Genomic DNA, 12,086 nt, shown 5'->3' on the forward strand with positions numbered 1-12,086 from the left:
GAGGACACGGTGGGTGTGGGTGGGAAGAGGAGGCTGGGACGAAGTGAGAGAGTGGCATGGACATATATATACTACCAAATGTAAAATAGATTAGCTAGTGGGAAGCAGCCGCATAGCACAGGGAGATCAGCTCGGTGCTTTGTGACCACCTAGAGGGGCGGGATAGGGATGGTGGCTCAAGAGGGAAGGGATATGGGGATATATGTATACTTGTAGCTGATTCACTTTGTTGTACAACAGAAACTAACACAACATTGTAAAGCAATTATACTCCAATAAAGATATAAAAAGAAATAAAATTTAAAAAACAAAAATAATGAGAGATTAGTTAAATGGATGGATGGATAGATGGATAAGTGGGAAAACAGATAGATAGAGATAAAACCATAGAGATAAATGAGTAGTTATCACATACAAAAATATCTCCAAGTTATATAGTTAAATGAGAAAAGCAAAATGCAGAAAAACATACTCTGTGTTCGTGTGTGTGCACACAAGCTGAACATTTAAATGAAACATACTCCTAATATGTTGGGTTCACCATGGAAAGGGAAGTAGGATTGAGGGAAATAGGTTGGTGAAGGTACTTTTTATTATATACATTCCAATATTATTTAAATTTTTATAGCTCATTTGTGGGTTTTTTTTGTTTACGTAAGAGTTAAGATATACTTATATTCACATATTACTTAAATGGGTAGAAAAACAAAATTTATAACTGTTAATATCCAGGAAACGCTGAGCAAGAACTCAAGGCCTAAAGGGGAACATTTTTTACTTCAAAACAATTAGTAAAAGATCTAAAATTCTATCAAATAAAAAAAAACGATCATTTCTTAACTTTACCACTAAAAGAAACAAGTAAAAGCATAAGACCCATTTTTGGAATGTAATATTTTATTTCCTTTCATAGACCTGCTCTCTTGTGTTTACTTAGGCTTACACTAAATAAATTGCTCTTCTCTAAGCATTCACAGTCCCTGGAAGAAAGAAGCCATAAATTGCATCATTTAGTAGCAAAGGCAGGGCTGGGAATAAACGCTCAGGACAGAAAATCCAAAATGTGTTATAGTTATCAAGAGTAGGGACTCCTCTGGTTTTGTAATTTTTTTCCAAAATACTTTAGCTCCATCCACTGGGTTTCATATTAACAAATGCTTATGAAATGATTATATATACAATTGCTAAATGCCAAACACACATAGCAAAAAGTAATCTCAAATAAATTTCATCAGCTACTAAGTTACTTCACAATGATGCCATCAGACCTTTTCATTTATTTAAGATTTTGGTCAATAACTGGTCCACAGTTGCCCAGCACATCAGTGGCCAGGTCCAAACTGAACTTTAACTCGACTTCACTTAAGCTCTGTTTCCAACAAATTCCACTGAGCTAAGGTCTGCACGTTTTCCTTCTTGGACACTAGAGGGAGAGGGAGATTGTCTGCAGTTATCCACTTTGAGGCATATTTTGCAGCAAGGCCTTTTTATCATCATCCAGTCTGTGGCTACATACAGTCACATGGCAGCTTCCCACCCCCATGCCCGGTCAAAAAAACACATTTTTGAGAATGCTCTACTAACATACATGGGAGAAACACCAATCTAGGAAATAGTTCACATTTATTTAAAAAATGAGATTATAAATTGAAGAAATTTAAAATAGGTAAAACTGACATCAAACCAAAGGAGACCATAGCTTAGAATTTGTTAATCTAATCATAGTTACAGAGAAAAATACATTAAAAAATGTAATAGCGAAACTTTTAGAACCTCAGAGGATACAACCCATTTGTAGTCAAGCATTTTGGTAGAAAATATATAATATCCTCTGTGTTCTCATCTCCCCCAACTCTCCTCCTCATTCATTCACTCCCAGTACACCAGCCTCATTGCTGGTGCTGAACCTTCCAGACACATTCCCACCAGGAGCTTCTCGCTGGCTGCTCCCTCTGCCCATAGCTTCCTCCTGCCAACATCGTATGGCTCACTCCCTCAGCGGTTCAAGTCTTTGCCCAAATGTCATCTTCTCAGTCAAGTCTACCCTACTTAAAACTGGACCATTACCGCCACATAGCCTTCCTTATTTCTGTTAACTTATTCTATATTTTATTTTTGCCATAGCATTTGTAAGTTTCTATTATCCTACATATTTTACTTATTTGATTACTGTTGATTACTGTCTATGTTCTCCACTAACATGTAAGCTCAATGAAGGTGAGGATTTCAGTCTATTTTACATATCAGTGTAGCCCAAACACCTAGATTAATGCCTGGCATGTGGAAGGTACTAAATGTTAAAAGACTTAATTAAATCTTCTTCAGTTCAATTCAATAAAACATGATTGCTTTGTACTTGAATTTAGTAATATTTTTCATGATCTCAACGTCTGTTATTGAATGAGTTTTTTTTTTAACCAGAAGAACTTGCAAAGATAATAACATAATCCCTTTGACACAGAATCTGACTCCACAGGCACTGATGGATAGCTATCATGTCTTGTCCTCCTTGTGGTTTGGCACTTGAAATCCCTTCATTTTTTAAAAACATCTATGAATAATAAACCCTTTTGTAACTTTTTTCTCTTCTCTTATATCTGATACAATTTATCTGTATTTTTCCATTGGAGTTGAAGAAGTATAAATGATGACTTAGAGCTGGAATAACCATAAGAAAATTGTGAGGTTAGACCAAGTAAATCTTTGATGCTGTGCCAACAAAAATCATCTAATATTCCATGTCCCTTAGACACTGTCCGTCAGAAAACTTTTATCACTAGCCATCGGCTAATCCTTGCTAGAGCACCAACTCTGAGTGGCTTAAGCTACTACTGCTCTAAGGGGATATTTGTGTTTAAACAAAACTGGAAAACTCCAAGACCCCTAGGATCCAAAAAAGTACATCTCTGTGTCAGATAGTAGGAGGAAATATTTGGGAAAAAAAGGAAATATCCAGGCACTCTTTGAATCATATCACATAAAAGGTCTCAGCTCCGAAGACTGTCACTGGATGAATGATTCTTGAATTGGTGGATCCAATGTGGAAGATAATGCACTATCAGTGCATAAGAATGTGTAGGTCAACAGACCATAACTGACAAGAACAAAGCTATAATAACTGGGGTGGGAATGCAAAGTCAGAATAAATACAGAAATGGGAAATATTGGGTAGATATAGGGGATATCTTTGCTTATGTTTCCCAGCACCACCTGTCCTTCTCATAGTAAGAGCATCTTGGTTTTCCTTGGTGAAATTACCCGTTCCCCCATTCTTACTTCATGTGACTTCAGAGTAGACACAGGACCCAGACCTTGCAACTCAGAGCATTCTGTCCTTGGCCATAGAAGCAGATTCTTAGCAGTGGGGTCAGATATTTTCTGGTAACATTTAGAATGAGACATTCTCTTTTTGTCAAGATTTCTTCACTGGCAGGAGGGAAGATAGGAGAGCACCTACTCAAGAAAGTAGGCTCTATAGGGGAAAGCAGAGTTAAGAGACAAAGAAAGAAAGATTACTAGTTATGGTTTGAGTCAAACCTGAAATCTAATGTTAGAGGATCCCATTATGAGAACCAGTAAGTTTCTCTTTTTGTCTAAGCTATTTCAAGGTAAGGGGTCTTGTCACTCAGAGTCAAAAGAGTCCTACATAAAAATATACTTAATTTGGAATAAATAAGAACACAAGTTGAAAAAATTCCAGTCTAGAAACAGAGGATATTTGTTACTTGAGCAAATAAGTATACTGTCCATTAAGTTCAAGCTTAACACATGCTAGAGTTCAGGTTTGACCGGGGCCAACAAGATGTTTGAGAATTTACTAGAGAACATCTGACATGATCGTCTTGTGTGATAGATACCATGTGAAAAAAATTGCTTATGATTTCCTAATATGGAAATATACCTTAAGATTAAAAAGTTATTTTTCAAATTGAAATGTATTTTATTATTCACATACTTTGGATCTGGTAAGTTGATATGAAATGGAACTGTAAGGAGAATCTCTTCCACTCTTTTGATTTATAATACCTCTCAGGTATTATTAATTTTACAAATACCTTTTGATTTTTAAATACCTCTCAGGATTATTAGGTTGCAATTAGAAAATCTGAAGCACGTGGTAGAAGAAATTTGATAACACCTGAGGGTAAGACACAAAAGCACAACTCAGCTTGGTCACACTAGCCCAGACCTGAGAGCTGAGAACCAGACCACTCCCTCTGCTTCTCATGGGACTGCCCGTTTCCCGTTCTTGCCTAGCTTTGTGCATCTGTTTCATTGCACTGCTTCTTTCTGAAAACCACCCTTCTTTGCTGACTTGTGGCAGTCCTCTCTCTGTAACTGGATTTGGCTTTTTTCAGAGTCAACTTCCAGTCATACCTCTTTGTTATCTTGGGACTCCATTTTTCTTAGCTGGATGATTCACTCAGTTTGATCTTTCTAAATTCCAGATTCCTGGCTAAAAGAATCTGCTTGGTTCTCTTCAGGGGCAGGGTCACCTGGTACAAAGGAGCTACCTAAGTTCACCATTCCCCATAATGGAAGCTTCCAATGGGCACAGGTACTTTTCAGAAAGGATATGAACAGGGAGGCAAGGGTTAATTTTTCTATCGCTGAAAGTAATACAAAAAGGATCCTGATTACCACGGAAACACATATTCCTTCTCATTGGGGAAACAGGGTAAAATTATGAGACATAGCATTATGAAATAATAATGATTTGAATCATTAATTCATACTTTAAGGGTACTACTGCATGATTTGGGTTCCATACAGACGACTTTAGTATCTATTAAGAGTAAACTAAAATATAGGTATCTTAGAAGTTTGATTAGACATGTTTGCAATTATTCTGTCCATTATGTCTTATAAAGTTTATAATCAACATTATCACCTCTATAACATTCATAGGTGTGTGGTATAAATATATTTCAGAACAAAATAAAGATTTTAGAAACAAACCAGACATTACATTCACTCTGATAATTGTTTAGAGATGTTGGTTTCACTGGAAAGTTCAGGAGGAAAAAAAGAAATGGAAAAACATCAACGACTAACCTGTAAGATCAATTGAAAAAGTCAAAATTGTTTCTGATGTTACAATGGACATAATTTCTCAAGACATCATAAAATAATTCAAAACATATTCATATAGCTATCGATAATATTTATCTAAAACAAAGAAATTGTAACCATACAAAATCAAATGGGTCTGATTTAGTTTTAGGAAATCTTTATGACCTAATATACAAAGCAATTTTGGAGGAAACTAAAGAATCTAAGCTCTCACAGGTCTGATATTTTTTCTGAAGTGTGACATATTGAAATAATCTCTACTAAAAGGAGCACTGATGAGGCAATTGAGTAAATGATATTAGTTCAGGAGATGAAAGAGGCAGATGACGTATTAACAGTCAATAATATAAACAGTGTAAAATAGAGAGTGTACAATACTTGCTGTGACTGTTTAGGGTTCCTATACTCTGTGGTATTTCAAGCTTATAAAGGTGATTATAACAATATTTTATTAATAAAGCAATCTGAACATGAAATTATGCTTACGTTTAAACACAGAAAAAAATTTTGAGAAAAAGATTGATTAAAGGAGCTTCAAAATTTTTATTCCATGAGGCACATATTCTGTTCTCTACCTGCAGTCTTTTGTACGCTTAATCTCCTCAGTGACACAAAGATCAAGGCTCCCAGAGCCCACACTGAGAGATAGGAATTGACTCACCCCTGTAATGACAAGTCAGAAAATTGAGAAAGCTCTGAAGTAAACTCTTACCAACCCATCTCTCCATACTATGAGGTGAGTATTTAAATAATCACTGTAGGAAACAACCCAGAATCGGTTTAAATTATTACAATCCAATTTCTGAGGAAGAGAACACATTTTTCCTAAAGAGAGACACGTCATTTGTAGGATTAGAAAAACGTTAGGATTCATTCTTATTGAAATTAATTAATAAAGTGCAAAATTGCAAGAAAACAAAGTAGATATATCAGAATTTTATAACAGTGGTCACTTCAACTAGATATAGCATTTCAAATGACTGAGTAATAAATTTAGCTTTTGGGGGACCAAGAAATGCTTCCAAGCAGAGATGATATTTGACTTGAGATTTAAGGAATGAATAGGAAATCGTGAACTGGAGGAAGGTGACAGAGGCCACAGGAACAACGAAGGCACTGAGCTGCAAATGTGCATGGCAGGATTCCTGAGTGTGGAGAGCACAGAATCTACTAGGGACAAATGAGAGGAGGTTGTAGAGCAGCAAGTCCAGGAAAACAGTATCTCAGGACTGATTTATTTCACAGTTGCAGGTATGTCCAGTTATGTTGCTCTGCAAGTTTTATCTCCTTAAACCTGGACAACTCCAAGAATGTCACTTGTCCTTGCTCCAATGCACTCTTCATCAAATATTAAAAAGGATTTTTAATACTCAGAATATGTGCTCACAGGGCTGGCTCTTCTACCGTAACCATGCCTTCTCAGGGCATGTGTGTTTTCAGCCACTTGGTATCCTCAGTGCCTAACATCATGCAGCACACTGATGGTGCTTAATAAATGTTTAATGAAAAAACAAAGCAGTAACTTTCTGCATATTTCTCGTAGGCCTTGCACTGAAAATTAACAAAAATTGGGCACCAAAACATAGCATGTTATGTAGTTGTCATGGTTAATAATGAGATAACTGAAATGCACTGACAGCTCATGGTCTAATGTATCTTTCTGATTTATTTGCCTAAAAATAACAAGACCTTGGTCTGCAAGTCAGGCGAACTCTGCTACTAACTAGTGTGTGACCCTGGACAAGTAACTTAACCTCATCTTTAAAACAGCTAACATGACTGTCCCTTTAAACTCTGTAATATAACATGATGCAGAGATTATTTTACTTTAAATATAATTTTAAATATATTAAAATATTTGTTTATCTCACTTGTTTGCTATTATTCAGAATATAATTCAGTTCTTTACAGTAAAATCATTTTTTCCCTTTTGCCCAAACTGTATGTAGAAAATTATTTTACTGTTGTTATTAATATGCAGTCATACCATTAATCATATATATATGTGTGTAGATCTTGCTTTTTTCTCTCTGAGTATAGGGAAAACTTAGTATTAACATTCTAATGCAGTTACTTTTGGGAATTTATAAAGTAAAATATTAAAGAGTAAACGTTGGAAATAAGGAAGAGAGATAAACAGAACTCAGTTATTAATTTATATATTCTCAGCTTTATCTTTTCAAAAAAAATTAATGTAGTTAAACAAAAACATACTATATAATATTACAAAGAACAGCCTTTCTGTATTTGCTGAATTTATTTATCAGAGGAACAACGGAGAGAAAATAAATCTTTTAAATTCAGGCTAGTTCCTTAGGGGCAATTAAATCTAGGGTATTTATATAACAACTTAGGTAGAGAGGCACCATATAGTTGGACAGAATTTGTCATTACAGGAAAAGTAAATAACTTAAACACACCCAACAGGAAAACATTCATCAGAAAAGGCAGAACAGGCAGGAAACTTTTCACCAAGAGTTTAAAGCTGCATGTGAAGCAGCAGAACTAATTCATTGCGAAGAGTTTAGAGATTAAGAAACATAATAACAACACTAACTTGTAAAAGTAGAAAATATGAACGTATTACAAAGAAAACTTTTTCAAAATCATGGCTTAGCCAAATAGTTATCATTGACCGTTTGTTGTGAAAATGGACATGTAGACATGTTTTCTTTATGTGTTAACTAAAAGTAATAGCAATGACTCAAGAACTCAACAATTCACTTCAGTGAATACTTGCCACATATATAGTCAAGCAGCAGGTCAGGATACAGAGATGTTTACAGCACAGTCTTTACACTCAAACAGCCCACAGTCTCGGAAGGGAGGCAGATATGAAAAATAAGTTACAGTACAGTATGGTAAAGTGAAAGATTAACAATATGTGCAGAGTGCAGAGGTAGCACAGAAAATTAATAATTATGAATAATTACTTCTATAGAGATTTGAGGGAAGGAAAGTGTAGAAAAAAGTCTCCCAGAGGAGGGGAATTCTGAGCCGAATAGTTCAACCAGAAGTTCACTTTCCTGTACTTCACTCTCTATATTCCTGAAAAGACAATGCTTGTTTGGAAAAATGAAGAAGGATCATCACAGCAGGGTTTGATTTTCTCTTTTGACAAGAAATAAAGGATGTGTACAAGCGGCCAGAAATCATAGTAATTAGAGGAGGAGGGCCAGAACTTAAACAATCATAATAACCAAAGAGAAAGACTTTTAAATCAATTTTAAATTGAATTTACAATAATTATGAAGCATTATTTTCCTCCATATCTTCCCAAAGGATCTAAATCTGCTAAATACCATCCATAAATTTATCCTGCACGTTTGTTTCTAGCAGAGTGAAAACTGTTTATGTAAGCTGTCCCACTTTCGATAGATGGTGGGGGCATGACATATAGGCCTTTAAATATTCAAAATTCATTTTCAGAATCAAAGACCTATCACATGCTCTCCTACTGCATGCCTAAGATGGCCTCTGAGGATAAAATAAAGGAAAAATAATTTGGGGACAATATTGTTATGATACTAGTTCCAAGAATAGAGTTGCAAGTCCTAGTATTTTTTATTTAAAGCTATCATTTATGGAGTGCCTACTGTGCGACAGGCACATTAAGGACTGCTTACATATTTTTCCATTTAGTCTTTATCACATCCTTGGAAGTAAATAATATCCAGTTGACAGATGGTGATGAGTCTTGAGCCCCAGAATTACCAGTCTTCAGAAGCTTCACAAAAGAATAGGGTTAAATTTGAGAATGGGAGAAAGAAAATATGGAGGATTTTTCAGGTAGATTAAACAGTCTGAAGCAAGGTAACCAAAGAATTTGAAGTGTAAATTCTGCCTCTTTTATACACGGGAAGACAGCAAGCACTCACATACACCGATAGTTGGGTCACCCAGGGCTCTGCTCTCCTCCCTACTGTGCTCGACTTTCCTAAATTTCAGAATCCATGTGTGACTGAAGTCATGTCAAGCCCATTGACTGAGGAAGCCCAAAGACCCTGGATACAGGGGATGTAAGCTGTTGCCGTGGATCACCCCCAAAGAGTTCAACCTCCAGCATGGCATGGAGCGTTCCTGTTTCACCTGTACAAGTACAAATGTTTTGGCCTGTTCAACCTGCAAAACGAAAGCATGCCACGAATAATGGAAACATGTCTCTCCCTGCTATTTTTAAGGATTCCAAGGAAATCCATAAGACATCTTGCTTCCTCTCAAGAAAAGAGGAAAGACACATTTATTTTGACAGACTATCTCTTCTCCAAATACCTATCATAAATTAGTCACTGTTTCCCTAACGCAACTCCAAATTCCCCAACCCAGAGCAGACAGTTTTGTTTGCTGTCCCTCATGTACTTTCATTGTCAGCATCAAGTCCCCAAAGCGGTGGTGTTCAAGCATGCCTTCCGTGACCAAATTGTATTTCAATGAACCTCTTTAAACTACTGCGCAAACTCTAGAATTTCAGGGAAAAGAATTTGAAATTTGCTGGTCTGGAGTTAATTACGTTCTTATTTTTTATAGGGAGATGGATATTTTTGCACAAGAGTAACAACCTCACAATAGACAGTAAATTCATTACTAAGAGGTTAAGTATTTTTAATTTTATATGTTTGCATTCTCTTTAACAAGGATTCTTTGGTTAAACATTTTATGAAGTGATAAATTATATTATAAAACATGCCTCTTCCCTCTTCCCACCAATTTCCATGTTTTGCTATTTAACTTTGACTTAGATTGTCTGAAGTCAACATAAAATTCTAAGTTTGGAAGGTTGGCAGGTCTGACTCCAAATCCTACAGTTTTTGTAACAATTAACACTTCCTGTCTTGTAAGCTCTTGTTGATGACTGTGCTGTGCAGCTATAGCACTTAGAACTCCATTGTAGAACTTATTTCAGAGTAAGACACTTGACAAGTATCATTTGCACCACCTCTAACTCTCCACCTCAGTGTGCACTTAGATGTCTACAGTATTCTTTAGGTTAATATGTTTCCAGTCTAACATTTTCAGTAATTCAACTAAGGTAGTTTCAGAAAGGGTCCCAAGAAAGTTACATGATTTGAAAGACAGTTACCCTCAAAATGATCTTGTTAGTTTGAATGAATTGAGCTATCAATCTTAGGAACTTAGTGTTTTAGTCAGTTTGGGCTGCTATAAAAAAATTACCACAGACTGGGTGGCTAAAACTACAAACATTTATTTCTCATGATTCTGAAGCCTAGATGTCAGAGATCAGGGTGCCAGTGTGGTCAAGTTCTTGCTGAAAGTCGCCTTCTTGGTTATGTGCTCATACAGCCTTTCCTTGGTGTGTGCATGCAGACAGAGAGAGATTTCATGTCGCTTCCCCTTTTTATAAGAGCACTAATCCTACACTAATCCTACATCTCTTTATAAGAGCACTAAGGCTACACCTTCATGACCTAATTACCTCCCAAAGGCCCCACCTTCAAATACCATCACATTGGGGATTATGCTTTCAATGTATGAATTTGGAGGATACAAACATTCAGCTCATAGCACTTAAAGAAACAGACCTTTTAAATTTATATTTTCTGGAGACGGAGGGGGCATGCAGTGAATACAAAGGGAAGTGGCACCAGTAATACCTATTTCCAGTGTTCCCTTTCTGTCTCAAGGTTCTATCCCAGGAACAGTTCTGGCTATTCCTCCTAAGACTATTGTGCCTTTTGACTTGTGTGATGTTAATGACTCTACTTAGCTATGTTTGGGTATATGAATCCTCTTTGCTCCTGCACAAAGATAAATGCAAAAGTAGGGTTGTCTCTTGGGTTGGCAGCTTAACTGTAAAGATCTAGAATGTCAATTGTGGCTTCCCTAGTTTGTGACCAGAGCTCAGATACTCCACAGAGCTTCTTCCCAACATGACCATCCAACTAATTTGTCAGAAGATGTGTTCTTAGTAGTCCACGCCATGCCTTGGCTACAGTAGAAACATGGGCTTACCTTTCATCTGCTTATTACTTCTAAGATCAATTCAGGGAAGCAGAGGCTGTATTATTATAGGTTCAATGACTTTATGAAGGAAGACAATATTTATCAGTACTTGGGCAAATCTTCCCTGAGAGAAGTCGGGAGTAGAGTTGCCTCTCCGTGGGATAGACAGAGAACGCCAGCTAACTCATGTAAATCTTACATATTTATTTTATGTGTATTACTATTTCTGAGACATTTGCCATAGCCAGATACCTATATTATTTTCCCAACCTCCAATATAAGACAATTAGAGAGACATTTAAAAAGTATCTTATACAAGGTCCATGGTCAGAAATAGTAGCATAGGACTTACAACCTTTTGAGAAAGATTCAACCACAACTAGGAAGTATTATAGAGTTTTTAAAAAATTAATTCAATATTAAAAGAGTTTATAATTGCTTTATATCAAGATTTCTTTATCAATTTAATTTAAATGTTTAATTACACAGAAATTACACTTAAGATCCAAAGTAATATATAAAAAAGTAAATTTATTAACCAACATGGAGATATAAGATTTTCAAATATCCTAATTTTGCTAAGTTAACCCTTTAGTTTTGAAGCTACTTCCATTTTTCCTGTATATCCAAGAAATGGAAGATCTGTAATATTATAATTACTACTCTATTATTAATTCATTCTTTCAACAAACATGTATTTCATACCTGCTGTATACCAAATTCTGTTCTTGGCCCCTTCATATGGTGTTGTTTGCTCTTTGGTTAGTTACAGTGAGCATCCTGGCAAGTAATACTCTTATTTACAGAATTTTCAAATATGTATTTGAAAAATATGTATTTGCACCACTCAGGTATAGCTGCTATATCTGGCTTATATATTAACAAAAAGAATCATAAAGAACTTCTATCATTTATTGAGTACCTACTATAGTCCAAGAATGCCTTTAAAGACTTTAGATAGATGATCAAGCATATACTCAAATTTCAAAATGAGAAAATCAAGTCAAAGAGAGATTAACCAACCTGCCCAAGTTTCAGCTATTGAGCACAAA

This window comes from Delphinus delphis, chromosome 5, assembly GCF_949987515.2.
Source record: "Delphinus delphis chromosome 5, mDelDel1.2, whole genome shotgun sequence".
Taxonomy (NCBI): Eukaryota; Metazoa; Chordata; class Mammalia; order Artiodactyla; family Delphinidae; genus Delphinus; species Delphinus delphis.